This window comes from Coregonus lavaretus (genome assembly GCF_964263955.1).
Source record: "Coregonus lavaretus genome assembly, chromosome: 15".
In the NCBI taxonomy this organism is placed as follows: domain Eukaryota; kingdom Metazoa; phylum Chordata; class Actinopteri; order Salmoniformes; family Salmonidae; genus Coregonus; species Coregonus lavaretus.
Genome location: NC_140002.1, coordinates 37,556,912 through 37,577,160, shown reverse-complemented (window position 1 = coordinate 37,577,160; position 20,249 = coordinate 37,556,912). Strand labels below are relative to the sequence as shown.

Genomic DNA, 20,249 nt, shown 5'->3' with positions numbered 1-20,249 from the left:
AGACCGATTTTCGGGATGCCTCTTGGTCTGACAAACAGCGCTCTAGCTCTGTCACCTTTCACCGCATATGCGGGAGTGCGACATCGGTGGATGCGGTGGATGGAGATGCATCCAATGCAAAATAAAACAGATACCGTATCTCTAGCTTAAAACGCTATTATAAAGAGTGAATGCAAAACTCCCAAATTATATAGAATCGAAATGAATAGAAGTGGCAAAACCCAGTGCCAGGAGATACAGTCATAAATGAACAACGATATAATCCGGTGATAATAAAAACAAACATAATTAAATCCTCTCACCTGCTGGCCCTCGAACGTCCACGCGCTGTCCGGTAAAGATGCATCAAGCACGTTTATCATGTCCTTAAAGTCAGTGGTGCTGCTGGGCTTAACGAGGGTGAAATCACTGAACTCTGACACCGGAGAGAGACACGACCTGAAGGACTGGCTTTGAGACAACATGTCCCCTCCCAGGACCTCCACATACTTAATGGGGCCGTCAGTATTGAGTTGGAGCTGCAGGTTTCTGTTGGGATTCTTGTAACCGTCAGAATCAGCCCGTCTGATACAGCAACTCGAGCTGCTCCTACTGTTTCTAACGCACTTCACCACTAAGATGAGAAAAGTCAACAAAGACAACATGGACACTGAGGCCAGAGAGATGATCAAATAAAAGGTGATTTTACTGTTTCTCTTGCTGGGCTCTGCTGTTTTCTGGCGGAAGTCCGAGATGGGTTCGTGGAGCACGTCCTCTAACAGTATGTTGACTGTGACTGTGGTAGACTGGGCCGGTTCCCCATTGTCCTTTATCTCTATAAGCAGACTCTGAGATGAGTCATCCTGCTCTGAAACAGCGCGTTTAGTCCTCACCTCCCCTGTGTAAAGATTCACACTGAACAGAGTCAAGTCTGTGGCCTCCGCCAGCCTATAGGAAATCCAGGCGTTATGGCCAGAGTCTGCGTCCACTGCCGATATCTTAGTAGCGAGGTGGCCTGCTTTAGCGGACCGGGGCATCTTCTGATGGGACACAGAGCCCATGACAGCAGAAGGGTAAATAACAGTGGGTGCATTGTCGTTCTGGTCCAGGATAAAAACATGAACCGTGGTGTTGCTGCTCAGAGACGGAGAGCCGTGGTCCTTTGCCTGTACCTGGATCTGAAATACCTTCAGTTTCTCATAGTCAAACGAGTGCATGCTGTAGATGCTGCCGTTATCTGAGTTTATGTAAATATAGGAGGAGACAGACACGTCTTGCACTTTAGAGTCTAATATAGAATAGGACATCTTCGCATTCTCACCTATATCTGGATCTGAAGCGGACACTGAACACATTATTGATCCAGCAGCATTGTTCTCTCTGACATAAACAGTGTAAGACGGCTGGGAGAAAATTGGAGGGTTGTCATTAACATCTAAAATATCCACTGTTATGATTTTATTCGAGGTCAGAGCTGGGGACCCTGAGTCCGATGCTTCAAGCTCAATACGGTATTCAGGGAATTTCTCCCGGTCTAAAGTTGAATCTGTTACTAGTGCGTAATGATCTGAAAATGAGGGGTTTAATTTGAAAGGGTAATCTGAAGACATACGAAGGGAAACTTTACCATTTTCTCCCGAGTCCAAATCCTTTGCACTAATTAGTGCTACCATGGTACCTACTGGGGCATCCTCTCTAACGGGTTTGGGTGAGGAGGTGATGGTTATCTCAGGTGGGTTATCATTAACATCTATAACTGTCACCTGAACATCGCTGTGCCCCTCCATAGATGGCGTGCCTTTGTCTCTCGCACGTATATCAAATTTGTATGAAGGACCTATTTCGTAATCTAACTCCTGTGACAATGTTATTTCTCCTGTTTCTTGGTCGATAGCAAAACGTTTTTGGATTTCATCTGGTGTTTGCGACCCGAATGAATAAATTATATCACTGTTGGAGCCCTCATCTAAATCGTCAGCTTTAACAGTCAATACTAACGTTCCAGGATTGGTATTTTCACTAAGTTGGATCTCATACAAGTCTTGCTCAAAACTTGGAGCGTTGTCATTGTTATCCAAAACGATAACTGTACATTTCGCTATCCCCAATCTAGCAGGAGAACCTCCGTCAAATGCTGTAAGAATGAGATGATGGACAGACTGTTTCTCCCTGTCAATGGCTTTTTCAAGAACAAGTTCAGGAATCTTTGTTCCGTCTCTGCTATTCTTAACATTCAACTTGAAGAAGTCGTTTTTATTCAAGGTGTAAGAGTGCAGCATATTTACTCCAACATCAGGGTCTTGCGCCGTTTCCAACGGAACTCTTGCCCCTGGTAGAGTTGATTCCGCCACATTAACTGTGTTTTCATCTGACTTGAAACGTGGAGAATTGTCATTTATATCCAGTATTTCCACCTCAACTCGATAAAACTGAAGTGGGTCCTCAATGATAACCTGCAGAGGTAACAAACAACTCGCGCTTTGTCCGCACAGACTCTCTCTGTCTATCCGTTCATTTACAATGAGCTCGCCCTTTCCCAAATCCACAGCGAAATATTGCTTACCATCCCCGGGGGCTATCCTCAGTTTGCGAGTAGAGATCTTAGAGATTTCAAAACCCAAGTCCTTAGCTATATTTCCAACAACAGAGCCCACGTCCAGTTCCTCAGGAATGGTGTATCGAGTCTGCGCCTCTATTGTATTCCACAAGAGAAAGAACATCCATAATGCCAGCCATGGAACAATCTTTATCTTGACTAGCGTCCACATCTCCACAAATAGCGTGCAATATATAAAGCACTTGATCCGTCACACATCGCAAGAGAATGCAATGCAATTTCCAAATACACAGTAATTTCTTAAATTAACGGCTATATCCAATACATGTACATCGATGTGAGCCCAGCTATGTCTCTCCCAGCTCTGCTCATTGTAAGGGATATGGTGCTGTGGCTGGGGGAGGGAATAGATCTCTTTGTACAGTTCAGCACATGATTGGTTTACAGAGCTCCAATAGATTACTAATAGGAGCAGCTCTGAGTTAAAGTAACAGTGCAGCTAAATATATAGGCTGCGAGTTAACGTAATAGGCAGGCATAGAGATGAACTGGCTTGATTAGTTTGTATTTTAGTGGGTCATACAAATCATAGGATAATTATTTGAACTGAATGCCACGATGTTTTTTTATGTCCTAAAACATTTAATGATCAATGGGATATGTGATAAAACTGGATATGTGGTCAAACTGTGACACAACTGGAAGAGTGTAACACTTGTAGGTGTAGGGCAGTGTAGGATTTCACGAATTGACTGTTACAAGATGCACATGTGGAACCTTTCATTTTGATCAACAAATCACACTGCATTATCATTTGGCTATGATATTGTTTAGGCAATGTATGGGTTATTTTAGTGTATTCTGGATAAAACATACTTTCAAAAGAACACAATAAATTCTTGACTACAGATAAATTGCATGTAGGTATATAGCATATTGCTGAAAAACGTTGTTCTAAAATAGCACAAAATCCTATAGCAAATGTATTCCAGTTCTTATACAACATAAATAAGGTATGCCGTTGAGTCAGAATCAATGTTCAGGAAGAATACATACATTTGGTCGTCACTAGTTACCATAGACACAAAGTCATAAACCCCGCCCATCTCTACAATTTATCTTCGTAAAATGTGATTTTAAACCTAACCCTAACCTTAACCACACTGCTAACCTTATGCCTAACCCTAACCTTAAATTAAGACCAAAAATATATAACTATATTTTTTTACAAATTCTTACAATATAGCCTTTTTGACTTTGTGGCTGTGGTAACTAGTAGAAACTGAAGGTAGTGGACAGAGCCAAATTGAACCACTCAAGCTTGGTCTCAGACTAGACGTAAAATAGTACATGTAAATTTGAGACACACAAATTAGTATAATAAACTACATGACCAAAAGTATGTGGACACCTGCTCGTCCAACATCTCATTCCAATATCATGGGCATTATTATAGAGTTGGTCCCTCCTTTGCTGCTATAACAGCCTCCACTCTTCTGGGAAGGCTTTTCACTAGATGTTGGAACATTGCTGCGGGGAATTGCTTCCATTCAGCCACAAGAGCATTAGTGAGGTCGGGCACTGATGTTGAGCAATAAGGCCTGGCACGGAGTCGGCGTTCCCATTCATCCCAAAGATGTTTGAAGGGGTTGTCAGGGCTCTGTGCAGGCCAGTCAAGTTCTTCCACACCGATCTCAACAAACCATTTCTGTATTGACCTCACCTTGTGCACGGAGGCATTGTCATGCTGAAACAGGAAAGTGCCTTCCCCAAACTGTTGCCACAAAGTTGGAAGCACAGAATCGTCTAGAATGTCATTGTATGCTGTAGCGTTAAGATTTCCCTTTACTGGAACCAAGGGGCCTAGGCCGAACCATGAAAAACAGCCCCAGACCATTATACCTCCTCCACCCAACTTTACAGTTGGCACTATGCATTGGGGCAGGTAGCGTTCTTCTGGCATACGCCAAACCCAGATTCCGTCGGACTGCCAGATGTTGAAGCGTGATTCATCACCCCACAGAACGCGTTTCCACTGCTCCAGAGTCCAATGGCGGCGAACTTTACACCACTCCAGCCAATGCTTGGCATTGTGCATGGTGATCTTAGGCTTGTGTGCGGCTGCTCGGCCATGGAAATCCATTTCAAGAAGCTCCCGACGAACAGTTATTGTGCTGACGTTGCTTCCTGAGGCAGTTTGGAACTCTGTAGTGAGTGTTGCAACTGAGGACAGACGATTTTTACGCGCTACGCACTTCAGCACTCGGCAGTCCCGTTTTGTGAGCTTGTGTGGCCTACCACTTCGCGGCTGAGACGTTGCTGCTCCTAGACGTTTCCACTTCACAATAACAGCATGTACAGTTGACTGGGGCAGATCTAGCAGGGCATAAATTTGACAGACATACTTGTTGGAAAGGTGGCATCCTATGACGATGCCACATTGAAAGTCAATGAGCTCTTCACTAAGGCTACTCTACTGACAGTGTTTGTCTATGGAGTTGCATAGCTGTGTGCTCGATTTTATACACCTGTCATCAACGGGTGTGGCTGAAATAGCCAAATCCACTAATTTGAAGGTGTGTCCACATACGTTCAGAGACAGAGAGACGTGGTCTTTTGCCTGTACCTGGATCTGAAACACCTTCAGTTTCTCACAGTCAAACGAATGTATGCTGTAGATGCTGCCGTTATCTGAGTTTATGTAAATATAGGAGGAGACAGACACGTCTTGCACTTTAGAGTCTAATATAGAATAAGATATCTTGGCATTTTCACCTATATCTGGATCTGAAGCGGACACTGAACACATTATTAATCCAGCAGCAGTGTGTTCCGGAGTCAGAAGCTTTAATTTCGACAGTGTACTCTGGATTTGTTTCTCTATCCAAACTGGAGTCCATAACCAAAGCGGAGGGGTTGGTTTGTTGGCAGAGAGCAATGGCTAGCTAGTATGCTAACTATGCTAGCTAACTAACTGGCTGAATAAGTTGACGACGTACTCACTCAAACTGTCAAAACTAACCCAAAACTTTACACAACGTTAGACACGGACACGAATGATTTGTTTGGCATGTTAACACACTGGTGGTTTGTTGTAACCGAGTATTGGTGCTAAACCATGTTAATGGAGGCTGGCATGTTAGTTGGCTATGGCGTCATAGGATTCAGTGCCCTGGACGGTTTTCACTGAAGAATACTGTACCAAGTAAGCTAGCTGTATAAACTAAGTTAGAGTCTATTCCTAGAAAACATTGAACCGCTGTAGTAAACAACAATTATAATTTCTAAAGTGGAAGTTGGGAGAGTTATATTTGAGTGTTTCAGTGAAACGTAAGTGAGGGAGGCCCCGCTCTCTCGCTTTTCCAGATGTTTAGTTCATTTCATTCCAATCTCCTTTGCATTATTGTAGCCTTTTTCTGTAGCCTGTCAACTATGTGTCTGTCTATCCCTGTTCTCTCCTCTCTGCACAGGACATTCAAACGCTTCACACCGCGTGGCTGCTGCCACTCTAATCTGGTGGTCCCTGCGCGCACGACCCACGTGGAGTTCCAGGTCTCCGGCAGCCTCTGGAACTGCCAATCTGCGGCCAACAAGGCAGAGTTCATCTCAGCCTATGCTACCCTCCAGTCCCTCGACTTCTTGGCGCTGACGGAAACATGGATTACCACAGAAAACACTGCTACTCCTACTGCTCTTTCCTCGTCTGACCATGTGTTCTCGCATACCCCGAGAGCATCTGATCAGCGCGGCGGTGGCACGGGAATCCTCATCTCTCCCAAGTGGACATTCTCTATTTTCCCCCTGACCCATCTCTCTATCTCCTCATTTGAATTCCATGTTGTCACAGTCACTAGCCCATTCAAGCTTAACATCCTTGTCATTTATCGCCCTCCAGGTTCCCTTGGAGAGTTCATCAATGAGCTTGACACCTTGATAAGTTCCTTTCCTGAGGATGGCTCACCCCTCACAGTTCTGGGTGACTTTAACCTCCCTTTGACTCATTTCTCTCTGCCTCCTTCTTTCCACTCCTTTCCTCTTTTGACCTCACCCTCTCACCGTCCCCCCTACTCACAAGGCAGGCAATACGCTTGACCTCGTCTTTACTAGATGCTGTTCTTCTTCTAATCTCACTGCAACTCCCCTCCAAGTCTCCGATCACTACTTTGTATCCTTTTCTCTCTCGCTCTCCTCCAACACTACTCACTCTGCCCCTACTCAGATGGTGATGTGCTCTCGCAACCTTCGCTCTCTCTCTCCCGCTACTCTCTCCTCTTCCATCCTATCATCTCTTCCCTCTGCTAAATCCTTCTCCCTCCGATCTCCTGATTCTGCCTCCTCAACCCTCCTCCCTTTCTGCATCTTTTGACTCTCTATGTCCCCTATCCTCCCGGCCGGCTCGGTCCTCCCCTCCTGCTCCGTGGCTTGACGACTCATTGCAAGCTCACAGAAGAGGGCTCCGGGCAGCCGAGCGGAAAACTAGACTCCCTGTGGACCTGTCATCTTTTCACTCCCTCCTCTCTACATTCTCTTCCTCTGTTTCCGCTGTTTCCGCTGCTAAAGCCACTTTCTACCACTCTGAATTTCAAGCCTCTGCCTCTAACCCTAGGAAGCTATTTGCCACCTTCTCCTCCCTGCTGAATACTCCTCCTCCTCCCCCTCCCTCCTCCCTCTCTGTGGATAACTTCGTCAACCATTTTGAAAAGAAGGTTGACAACATCCGATCCTCATTTATTAAGTCAAATGACACAGCTGGTCCTGCTCACACTGCCCTGCCCTACCCTATGCTTTGACTTCTTTCTCCCCTCTCTCTCCAGATGAAATCTTGCGACTTGTGACGGCCGGCCACCCAACAACCTGCCCGCTTGACCCTATCCCCTCCTCTCTTCTCCAGACCATTTCCGGAGACCTTCTCCCTTACCTCACCTCGCTCATCAACTCATCCTTGACCGCTGGCCATGTCCCTTCCATCTTCAAGAGAGCGAGAGTTGCACCCCTCCTCAAAAAACCTACACTCGATCCCTCCGATGTCAACAACTACAGACCAGTATCCCTTCTTTCTTTTCTCTCCAAAACTCTTGAGCGTGCCGTCTCTAGCCAACTCTCCTGCTATCTCTCTCAGAATGACCTTCTTGATCCAAACCAGTCAGGTTTCAAGACTGGTCATTCAACTGAGACTGCTCTTCTCTGTGTCACGGAGGCTTTCCGCACTGCTAAAGCTAACCATCTCTCCTCTGCTCTTATCCTTATAGACCTATCCGCTGCCTTTGATACTGTGAACCATCAGATCCTCCTCTCCACCCTCTCCAAGTTGAGCATCTCCGGCACTGCTCACTCTTGGATTGCGTCCTACCTGACAGGTCGCTCTTACCAGGTGGCATTGCGAGAATCTGTCTCCACACCAAGTGCTCTCACCACTGGTGTCCCCCAGGGCTCAGTTATATGCCCTCTCATATTCTCTCTATACACCAAGTCACTTGGCTCTGTCATATCCTCACATGGTCTCTCCTATCATTGCTACGCAGACGACACACAATTAATTTTCTTCTTTCCCCCTTCTGATAACCAGGTGGCGAATCGCATCTCTGCATGTCTGGCAGACATATCAGTGTGGATGTCGGATCACCACCTCAAGCTGAACCTCAGCAAGACGGAGCTGCTCTTCCTCCCGGGGAAGGACTGCCCACTCCATGATTTCGCCATCACGATTGACAACTCCATTGACAACTCCTCCCAGAGTGCAAAGAACCTTGCCGTGACCCTGGACAACACCCTGTCGTTCTCCGCTAACATCAAAGCGGTGACCTGATCCTGCAGGTTCATGCTCTACAGCATTCGTAGAGTACGACCCTACCTTACACAGAAAGCGGCACAGGTCCTAATCCAGGCACTTGTCATCTCCCGTCTGGATTACTGCAACTCGCTGTTGGCTGGGCTCCCTGCCTGTGCCATTAAACCACTACAACTTATCCAGAATGCTGCAGCCCATCTGGTGTTCAAACTTCCCAAGTTCTCTCATGTCACCCCGCTCCTCTGCACACTCCACTGGCTTCCAGTTGAGGCTTGCATCTACTACAAGACCATGGTGCTTGCCTACGGAGCTTTGAGTGGAACGACACCTCCTTACCTTCAGGCTCTGATCAGACCCTACACCCAAATGAGGGCACTACATTCATCCACCTCTGGCCTGCTAGCTCCCCTACCTCTACGGAAGCACAGTTCCCGCTCAGCCCAGTCGAAGCTATTCGCTGCTCTGGCACCCCAATGGTGGAACAGGCTCCCCCACGACGCCAGGACAGCGGAGTCACTGACCACCTTCCAAAGACACTTGAAACCCTACCTCTTTAAGGAATACTTGGAATAGTATGAAGTAATCCTTCTTCCCCCACCCCCATAAAAAACAATAAAAAAAAATAAAAAGGTGGTTGTCCCACTGGCTATCATAAGTTGAATGCACCAATTTGTAAGTCGCTCTGGATAAGAGTGTCTGCTAAATGATGTAAATGTAAATGTAAATGTAGTTAGATACAGAATGTTTTAATTTAAATGGTAAGCCTGGCACTATATTCAAGTAGACCTTGCCATTCTCTCCAGAGTCTATGTCCTTGGCACTTATCAAAGCTACAACTGTTCCAACAGGCGCGTCTTCACGAACAGGGCTAGGCTGAGACTTTAAAATTATTTCTGGGGAATTGTCATTCAAAGCCATAATTTCAATATTAATAGTACAGAGGCCTTGCATTGGTGGAATGCCTTTGTCTGTGGCAAGAACATCCATTTTAAACAAATGTCTCTCTTCATAATCTATCTCTCCCTCAACCTTTATTTCGCCAGTTTGGGGATCAACAGCTAAAAGGTTCTGTAGTAACTCTGAGGTGTGTGGGCCAAATGAGTAAACGATCTCACGATTGCCTCCATCATCACGATCGACTGCTTTTACAGTGACAACGATAGTTCCTGGTTATGTATTTTCAACCACTTGGATATCATATCCACTTTCCTCAAACATGGGTGCATTATCGTTTATGTCTTGTACCTGAATAATAATTTCTGCTGTGCCTGATCTAGCAGGATTTCCACCATCTACAGCTGATAGAAGCAGGCTGTGTACGGACTGTTTTTATCTGTCCAATACCTTTTCTAAAATCAATTTGGATACTTTTGACCCACCTTTATTTATTTTAATATCCAGCACAAAATGTTCATTTTTACTAAGTGTATATGTGCGTAAAGAATTGGAGCCAACGTCGGGGTTATGTGCTGATTCTAAACGAAATCTTGCGCCTGGTAGTGTGTGCTCCGCAATATAAAAAAAAAATGTATATTGCTTTTGAAATGCTGGGGAATTGTCATTTATATCCTGTATTTCGATCTCAACACGATACAACTGTAGTGGGTTTTCTATAATAGCCTCTAAAGGCAACAGACAATTGGCATTTCCTCCACACATACTTTCTCTGTCTATCCTCTCATTAACAATGAGCTCGCCTTTTCCCAAACCACACTGAAACACTGCTTACCACCCTCGGAAGCTATTCTAAGTTTACGATCGAAAATCTCAGACACCTTCAAACCCAGATCTTTAGCTATATACCCAACAACAGATCCCACGTTGAGCTCCTCAGGGATGGTGTAGCGCGTCTGCGCTTCTATTGTATTCACCAGGACGAAGGAAAGCAGAAGCCCCCGCCATAGAAATACCTTAATCTTCATTAGAATCCTCATTTCCATGAATGATGATCCCTTGGACTTTGTAAAGGTCTGGTTTTGTATACATTGCAATATAATCCCACTTAGTAAAAGGAATTATTTGTATAGAATTTAACACCATTTTAAATATCCATCTTATCTTTCAATATGAGTGCAGCTCTGTTTCTCTAGGCTCCGTGCATTGAATATTGGTAGACACCCGTAGCCATACCTAAAAAAAAAAAGGCTGGTCTCGATGAGGCTAGGGTTATGGTGCGGAGGCTGGGTGAGTGACTAGATCTCTTTGTCCAGAGCTTCAATGGATTATCATTGTGAGTATCTCAGCACTGGCAGTTAAAGAAACAGTGCTGTTATGAGCAGTAGTGATGTAGTGTAGAATAATGTAATTTCATGAATTAATATAATGTATAATAAATAGCCTGTACAGTGCATTCAGAAAGTATTCAGACCCCTTGACTTTTTCCACATTTTGTTACGTTACAGTCATATTCTAAATTTGATTTAATTGCTTTTTATCCCTCATCAATCTACACACAACACCCCATATTGACAAAGCAAAAACCGGTTTTTAGAAATGTTTGCAAATGTATTACAAATAAAAAACGGAAAAATCACATTTACATAAGTATTCAGACCCTTTGCTCTGTACTTTGTTGCAGCACTTTTGGCAGCGATTACATCCTCGGGTCTTCTTGGGTATGATGCTTGGCACACCTTTATTTGGGGAGTTTCTACCAATCTTAGTCTCCCGAGTGGCACAGTGGTCTAAGGCACTGCATCGCAGTGCTAGCTGTGCCACTAGAGATCCTGGTTCGAATCCAGGCTCTGTCGTAGCCGGCCACGACCGGGAGACCCATGGGGCGGCGCGCACAATTGGCCCAGCGTCGTCCAGGGTAGGGGAGGGATTTGGCCGGCAGGAGATGTAGCTCAGTTGGTAGAGCATGGCGTTTGCAACGCCAGGGTTGTGGGTTCGATAAAATAATGTATGCACTAACTGTAAGTCGCTCTGGATAAGAGCGTCTGCTAAATGACTAAAATGTAAAATGTTCTCTGCAGATCCTCTCAAGCTCTGTCAGGTTGGTCTGGGAGTGTTGCAGCACAGCTATTTCTAGATCTCTCCAGAGATGTTGGGTTGATCGGGTTCAAGTCCGGGTTCTGGCTGGGCCACTCAAGGACATTCAGAGACTTGTCCCGAAGCCACTCCTGCATTGTCTTGGCTGTGTGCTTAGGGTTGTTGTCCTGTTGGAAGGTAAACCTTCACCCCAGTCTGAGGTCCTGAACACTCTGGAGCAGGTTTTCATCAAGTATCTCTCTGTACTTTGCTCCGTTCATCTTTCCCTCGATCCTGACTAGTCTCCCAGTACCTGCCACTGAAAAACATCCCCACAGCATGATGCTGCCACCACCATGCTTCACCGTAGGGATGGTGCCAGGTTTCCTCCAGACGTGACGCTTGGCATTTAGGCCAAATAGTTCAATCTTGGTTTCATCAGGCCAGAGAATCTTATTTCTCATGGTCTGAGAGTCCTTTAGGTGTCTTTTGGCAAACTCCATGCAGGCTGTCATGTGCCTTTTACTGAGAAGTGTCAGCCATCTGGCCATTCTATCATAAAGGCCTGATTGGTGGAGTGCTGCAGAGATGGTTGTCCTTCTGAAAAGGTTCTCCCATCGCCAAAGAGGATCTCTGGAGCCCTGTCAGAATGACCATTGGGTTCTTGGTCACCTCCCTGACCAAGGCCCTTTTCCCCCAATTCCTCAGTTTGGCCGGGAAGCCAGCTCTTGGAAGAGTATTGGTGGTTCCAAACTTCTTCCATTTAAGAATGATGGAGGCCACTTTGTTCTTGGGGGCCTTCAATGCTGCAGAAATGTTTTGGTACCCTCTGTGCCTCGACACAATCCTGTCTCGGAGCTCTACGGACAATTCCTTCAATTCCTGGCTTGGTTTTGCTCTGACATGCACTGTCAACTGTGTGACCTTATATAGAAAGGTGTGTGCCCTTCCAAATCATGTCCAATCAATTTAATTTGCTACAGGTGAACTGTAGAAACATCTCAACGATGGTCAATGGTAACAGGATGCATCTGAGCTCAATTTCGAGTCTCATAGCAATGGGTCTGAATACTTATGTAAATAATGTATTTCTGTTTTTTATTTTTTTTTAAATGTGCAAAGGTTTCTAAAAACCTGTTTTCACTTTGTCATTATGGGGTATTGTGTGTAGATTGATGAGGATTTTTATTTATTTAATCCATTTTAGAATAAGGCTGTAATGTAAAAAATTAAAAGTGAAGGGGTCTGAATACTTTCCGAATGCACTGTATGTACTGCAAGGCATACATTGATTTTCAGACAGATGCAAACGGACTGCCACAGCGCAATTTTAGACGAAGAACACAGACAAAGCAACAGGATCAAGCGTTCCATGACCCGCTAACTATTCCAGAGCTATTTCAGCACCTCATTTGTGGACAGCGCCTGCAGCCCTGAGCGTTTAGACCAAATTAAACAATATTCTTTAACCTAGAATCGATTTCTGCGGCCCCGCAGAAATCTAATTAGCATTATAAAAAAATCCCCATAAATATCTGTCAGTTTAACCCTCTACAGACTAAGCCCTGTCTAAACCGGGGAGTTTTTTTTTTTACTAAACTATATGGAGTTCTTTTCAGAACGTCATACCAAGTATCATTTAGCTATTTGGTTTTGAATTTTAAGACCCCTTGAAGTATATATAATCTATATATATATATATATATATGATGAACATTGTAATATGGCCTTACTGCTATTAGCCCAATACAAACACATTGAAATACAGAACAACAGATAGTCCCCCCAAAAAATCAAAAGGAAGTTTGTTCTGAAGTGTCTGTCTTATCTCTGAGAGATATAAGCAAGATCAGGAAACATGTATTTAACCCCTTATTTTTGGCACTAAACCATCTCCATGTATACTTCCATTAAACGTGTACTGGGGGACCTTCAGACAAGACTTGTGAGGCCTTTGGATGTCCTAGTGCAAAACAACTGACATGTACGTGTTCGTGAGTGTCTCACCTTTCCTCAGATGGGTCATATTATTGTGTAGCCCAAACCGTTCGGACTACAGACAGAAGTTGGCTGATCGGTTGTACCGACTTCAGACGATTCCTAAGACGCTTATGGGGCGAAGCGGAAAACGGAGAACACCATCGAGTTCGTGAGAGTTTCACCTTTACACAGAGGGGTCAGAATAGTTTGTAGGCCAAACCGTTCGAACGCTACAGATGATTTCGTGAGAAGACCGATTTTCGCGATGCCTCTTGTTCTGACAAACAGCGCTCTAGCTCTGTCACCTTTCACGGCATATGCGGGAGTGCGACATCGGTGGATGCGGTGGATGGAGATGCATCCAATGCAAAATAAAACAGATACAGTATCTCTAGCTTAAAACGCTGTTATAAAGAGTGAATGCAAAACTCCCAAATTATATAGAATCCAAATGAATAGAAGTGGCAAAACCCAGTGCCAGGAGATACAGTCATAAATGAACAACGATATAATACGGTGATAATAAAAACAAACATAATTAAATCCTCTCACCTGCTGGCTCTCGAAGGTCCACGCGCTGTCCGGTAAAGATGCATCAAGCACGTTTATCATGTCCTTAAAGTCAATGGTGCTGCTGGGCTTAACGAGGGTGAAATCACTGAACTCTGACACCGGAGAGAGACACGACCTGAAGGACTGGCTTTGAGACAACATGTCCCCTCCCAGGACCTCCACATACTTAATAGGGCCGTCAGTATTGAGCTGGAGCTGCAGGTTTCTGTTGGGATTCTTGTATCCGTCAGAGTCAGCCCGTCTGATACAGCAACTCGAGCTATTCCTACTGTTTCTAACGCACTTCACCACTATGATAAGAAAAGTCAACAAAGACAACATGGACACTGAGGCCAGGGAGATGATCAAATAAAAGGTGATTTTACTGTTTCTCTTGATGGGCTCTGCTGTTTTCTGGCGGAAATCCAAGATGGGTTCGTGGAGCCCGTCCTCTAACAGTATGTTGACTGTGACTGTGGTGGACTGGGCCGGTTCCCCATTGTCCTTTATCTCTATAAGCAGCCTCTGAGATGAGTCATCCTGCTCTGAAACAGCGCGTTTAGTCCTCACCTCCCCTGTGTAAAGATTCACACTGAACAGAGACGAGTCTGTGGCCTCCGCTAGCCTATAGGAAATCCAGGCGTTATGGCCCGAGTCTGCGTCCACTGCCGATATCTTGGTAGCGAGGTGGCCTGCTTTAGCGGACCGGGGCATCTTCTGATGGGAGACAGAGCCCATGACAGCGGAGGGGTAAATAACAGCGGGAGCATTGTCGTTCTGGTCCAGAATAAAAACATGAACTGTGGCGTTGCTGCTCAGAGACGGAGAGCCGTGGTCCTTTGCCTGGACCTGGATCTGAAACACCTTCAGTTTCTCATAGTCAAACGAGTGCATGCTGTAGATGCTGCCGTTATCTGAGTTTATGTAAATATAGGAGGAGACAGACACGTCTTGCACTTTAGAGTCTAATATAGAATAAGATATCTTGGCATTTTCTCCTATGTCTGGATCTGAAGCGGACACTGAACACATTATTGATCCAGCAGCATTGTTCTCTCTGACATAAACAGTGTAAGAGGGCTGGGAGAAAACTGGAGGGTTGTCATTAACATCCAAAACTCTTACAATTACCTCTTTTTTTGAAGTGAGGGGAGGAGAACCCGAATCAGAGGCGACAATTTTCAGTTTATATTCAGAAAATAGCTCCCGGTCGAGTTTAGAGTCTGTTAGTATAGCATAATTGTCTGCAAACGACGGTTTCAGTTTAAATGGATATTCGCCTATTAAACTCAAACTGACCTTCCCATTTTCCACTGAATCAAGATCTTTTGCGCCTATCAAAGCAACAACTGTTCCTAAAGAAGCATCTTCTTTCACTGGGTTAGGTGACGAGGTAAGGACTATTTCAGGTTCATTGTCATTCACGTCTAAAATCTCTACCCGAATAGAGCAGTGGCCCTCCATAGCGGGAATTCCTTTGTCTGTAGCGCGAACATTAAATTCATAAATGTGACTCTCTTCATAATCCAGACTACCAGTCACAGTGATCTGTCCAGACTCAGAGGCAATCGAAAATATTTCATGTATGAAGTCTGGCGTTTGCTCAGCGAAAGAGTATTGCATCGCTCCATTAGCACCATCGTCAGTATCACTGGCTTTGACGATTATGACCACTGTATTTTTGGGTGAATTTTCTTGTAAAGAAGATTCATAAAGCGATTTCTCAAAGATTGGAGCGTTGTCGTTGATATCTAAAACTTGTACTGTGACCTCCGTAGTACCTGATCGGGCCGGGTTGCCGCCATCTATTGCTGTCAGCACAAGATGATGAACGGCCTGTTTCTCTCTGTCTAGTGCTTTTTGTAAAATCAACTCAGGTATTTTCGTTCCATCTCTATTGGTCTTAACGTTTAATGAAAAAATGTCATTTTTATTTAATTTGTATGAACTGAGGGAATTGGATCGCACGTCAGGGTCCTTTGCACCGGTAAGTAGAAACCGAGCTCCGGTTGTCGTGGATTCTGCAATATTAAGAACCCGTTCAGTAGACAAAAAGGTTGGTCCATTATCATTAATATCCTGGACTTCCACCTCAACGCGGTAAAGCTGGAGCGGCTCCTCAATAACAACCTGCAGTGGTAATAGACAACTGGCGCTTTGTCCACACAGACTCTCTCTGTCTATCCTCTCGTTGACAACCAACTCGCCTCTCCTCAAATCCACACTGAAATACTGCTTACCAGCCTCGGAGGCTATCCTTAGTTTACGCACAAAAATCTCAGACGCTTCCAAACCAAGATCCTCTGCTATATTCCCAACAACAGATCCTTCTTTCAATTCCTCTGGAATAGTGTAGCGGATCTGAGCCTGTATTGTATTCCATAGCAGAAAGAACAGCCAGAAAGCCCGTTTATGCAGAATCTTCATCCCTAAAATCCCCATTTCCAAAGAAGATGTATATTTGGCGCAAACGAAGTTCTTGGATTGCAAAACATCGCAATCATAAGCAATTAGATCATGAATATTCCGTTATCTTTCATGTACAAAATGTTGCAAAAATATTCCTTTCACTGTATCGATGAGTGTAGCTCCGTCTCTCCCATCTCTGTGCATTGTATGGGCTACTGTGCTATGGCTGGGGGAGGGAGTAGATCTCTTTGTACAATGCTGCATGCTATTGGCGCTCAGCGCTCCAATAGATTAAGACTATGAGCAGTGCTGCCTTTAAGCAGCAGTACAGACCCAGGCTACGGTAGAGGAAAACAACCGTGTAGGCCTACTACGCTCTACAATCAGAAACAAAAACAGTTTTTCGTAAGACTAATTATAAAATGATGAAAATCAAAATACACCGGACATTGAAATGGAAGTAGAATGAAATAATATAATTTCTGTTAGACATATAGCTACTGTTTCATGAACAAAACATTTAAACGGAACAATGGGTCCTCTATCTTTTGTGACATATCCTGTTGATGCAATAATGCAGTTTTTTCCCCCTATCAAAGTCGTAAAAAAGAGAAGCAATTCATATTTAACTAAAAATGTAAGAGCAAGTAAGGGAACAGAACAACAAAGCACGGTACAAAACAACCAAGATGTTCTACTAGTTGAGGTTTTAAAAAAGTACAATGTTGCTATAGTGAAGAACTGAATCACTCAGAGCTCTCCCCTATTCAAGCATCGCAGACAGCAAACAAAACAACCACATTCAACGAGTCAGAACAGTAGCGTAGATTTCAGAACATTGGACAGCGCCAAACCAAAAAGTTCAGTCGGGCTATGCAGTGTATAGCCTCAAAAACGCAAGATGTTTATCAAAAGAACCACAAAAACACATGAAGCTATTATCAACATGCATAGTTATGGAAACATATACATTTAAAGTATGCAAGATTTGTTCTAATGTAGTCACTGGAATACTAATAATAGATTAGAAAACTGAAGTGGCACCCATCTGGCCACTCTACCATAAAGGCCTGATTGGTGGAGTGCTGCAGAGATGGTTCTCCTTCTGAAAAGGTTCTCCCATCGCCACAGAGGATCTCTGGAGCCCTGTCAGACTGACCATCGGGTTCTTGGTCACCTCCCTGACCAAGGCCCTTTCCCCCTAATTACTCAGTTTGGCCGGGAAGCCAGCTCTAGAAAGAGTATTGGTGGATCAAAACTTATTCTATTTAATAATGATGGAGGCCACTGTGTTCTTGGGAGCCTTCAATGCTGCAGAAATGTTTTGGTACCCTTCTCCAGAGCTGTGCCTCGACATAATCCTGTCTCGGAGCTCTACGGACAATTCCTTCGACCTCAGTGTCACGGTTTCGGCCGAGGCTGCTCCTCTTCCTTGTTCGGGCAGGCTTCGGCGGTCGTCGTCTCCGGAGTACTAGCTGCCACCGTTCTATGTTTCATGTTCTGTTGGTTTTGTCTGTTTCATAACACCTGTCCCTTATTTGTGTCTTAATTGTTTCCCTTATTTAGTTCGTGTGTTTGGGTCAGGTGTTATGCGTGATTGTTTTGTGTCAGACTGCCTCGTTAGGGTATTTTCTCTCGTTGTTGGCTTGTCCCGAGAGTTCGCACTGCGTGCGCTTTTCTGGTGTTTTACGCATTGTGTTTTGTGCGTAATTGTTTTGCGCCACCCGGTTGGGTTGGCGACATTTTTGTTCACGTGTTGAACGTACTATAAAGTCTATTGAAGTCATCCTGGATCCTGCGCTTGATTCCTTCCACTCATCTACACACACCACTCTGACAGAATCACGCATCCACCCATGGAATCAGCAGGAGCGACCGCGCCGACGGCCGAGATGGCTGAACGTCTTCGTGGTCAGGAGGACCGCATCAACCAGGTCTGTCATGCCCTGGAGGGGGTGATGAATACTCTGCACCGATGGGAGACCAGCGGGGTTCCCACACCTCCAGGAACCGAACCAGCCCCATCGGCCAGCCCCCCCGTCTCATCTCCGGAACCTAGTAGGATTCGGCTCTCGCTCCCGAGGGCGTACGACGGCTCCACTGCCGGGTGTCAAGGATTCCTGCTGCAGGTGGAGCTCTACCTCGCCACCGTCCACCCGGCGCCCTCGGGACACGAGAGCGTCTCAGCCCTCATCTCCTGTCTCACCGGCAAGGCGTTGGAGTGGGCCAACGCCGAGTGGAGGAGAATGGACGCCGCTACTACGAACTATGCGGAGTTCTCCCGCCGCTTCCGTGCTGTGTTCGACCATCCACCGGAAGGGAAGGCGGCGGGGGAACGTCTGTTCTACCTCCGACAGGGGATGAGGAGCGCCCAGGACTTTGCCTTAGAGTTCCGGACCCTAGCGGCTGATGCAGGGTGGAATGAGCGGGCCCTTATCGACCATTTCCGCTGCAGCCTCCGGGAGGACGTCCAGCGAGAGTTGGCGTGCAGGGACACGTCGTTGACGTTCGACCAGCTGGTCGACATGGCCATCCGGCTGGATACCCTGCTCGCCACCCGTGGGCGTCCCGGAGGGGGGGGTTCGCCCATTCCACTCTCCAGCACCTCCGAGCCGAGCCCTATGGAGCTCGGAGGTGCTGGCGCTAGGGAACGGAGGAGGAGGAGCCCGAGGGGACCTGGCCCTTGCACCAACTGTGGTCGTGGAGGACACACCGCGGCTAGGTGTTGGGGCGGGTCCTCCAGTGAGGGAGATGGCAGGTCACGCATTGGGGGGTCCCCCCAGGTGAGTAGGCGCCCTGCTTACCCAGAGCTTTCTGTCGTGCACCTAACCTTGCCTGTTTGTTTCCCACAGGTTGCACCTCGTTCCCAGCATAAGGCGCTGGTAGATTCAGGCGCAGCTGGGAATTTTGTAGATCGCCAGTTCTGTATAGAGTTAGGGATTCCCCTCCTTCCAGTGGATAAACCTTTCCCCGTCCATGCCCTAGATAGCCGTCCGTTAGGGTCTGGGTTGATTAGGGAGGTCACAGCACCCATTCAGATGACGGCGCAGGAGGGTCATGAGGAGAGAATTCAGCTCTATCTGATTGACTCTCCTGCGTATCCGGTAGTGCTGGGTCTTCCCTGGTTGATGACTCATGACCCTATTATTAGGTGGCGAGAGAAAGCTCTTAAAGGGTGGTCTGCTCAATGTGAGGGGCGGTGTCTGGGTGTTTCCATAGGGGCGACCTCGGTGGAGAGTCCGAATCTAATGCCAGCACTGCAGATTCCCCCCGAGTATGAGGATTTGGCACTGGCGTTCAGTAAGACTCGGGCGGCGCAGCTGCCGCCTCATAGACGGGGGGATTGTGCGATAGATCTCCAGTCAGGAGCAGCTCTCCCGCGGAGCCATGTGTATCCCTTGTCTCAAGAGGAGAGAAAGGCTATGGAGACATACATCTCTGAGTCTCTGAGACAGGGATACATACGGTCCTCCGTTTCACCCGCTTCCTCAAGTTTCTTTTTTGTAAAGAAAAAGGATGGAGGTCTGCGCCCGTGTATTGATTACCGCGGTCTCAATCAGATCACAGTGAAGTACAGCTATCCACTTCCTCTGATTGCGACTATGACGGAGTCACTGCACGGTGCGCAGTTCTTTACAAAATTGGATCTTAGGAGCGCATATAACTTGGTACGCATTCGAGCGGGCGATGAATGGAAGACAGCGTTTAGCACGACTTCCGGACACTACGAGTATCTAGTCATGCCATATGGGTTGATGAATGCTCCCTCAGTCTTCCAATCCTTCGTCGATGAGATTTTCCGGGACATGCAGGGACAGGGAGTAGTTGTGTACATCGACGACATTCTGGTGTATAGTCCTACCCGTGCTGAGCATGTAGCCCTGGTGCGCCGAGTATTGAGGAGGCTGTTGGAGCATGACCTATATGTCAAGGCAGAGAAATGTCTGTTTTTCCAGAAGTCGGTCTCCTTTCTGGGTTACCAGTTGTCTGCGTCAGGGGTGAAGATGGAGGTAG

General features: G+C 46.0%; 2 pseudogenes across 2 annotated transcripts in view; both read right to left on the bottom strand.

The window, feature by feature from the left end:
• LOC311142385 (protocadherin gamma-C5-like) overlaps nucleotides 1-16,330 on the bottom strand; it is a 46,527-nt pseudogene extending 30,197 nt beyond the window's left edge. The window contains exon 1 of the transcript in view: nucleotides 13,827-16,330. The product of the transcript in view is annotated as a protocadherin gamma-C5-like (transcript). The remainder of the gene's footprint in view (nucleotides 1-13,826) is intronic.
• Nucleotides 556-1,766, bottom strand: LOC311142586 (protocadherin gamma-C5-like; annotated as a pseudogene). The gene has a single exon. The product of its transcript is annotated as a protocadherin gamma-C5-like (transcript).
• Nucleotides 16,331-20,249: the final 3,919 nt, after the last annotated feature.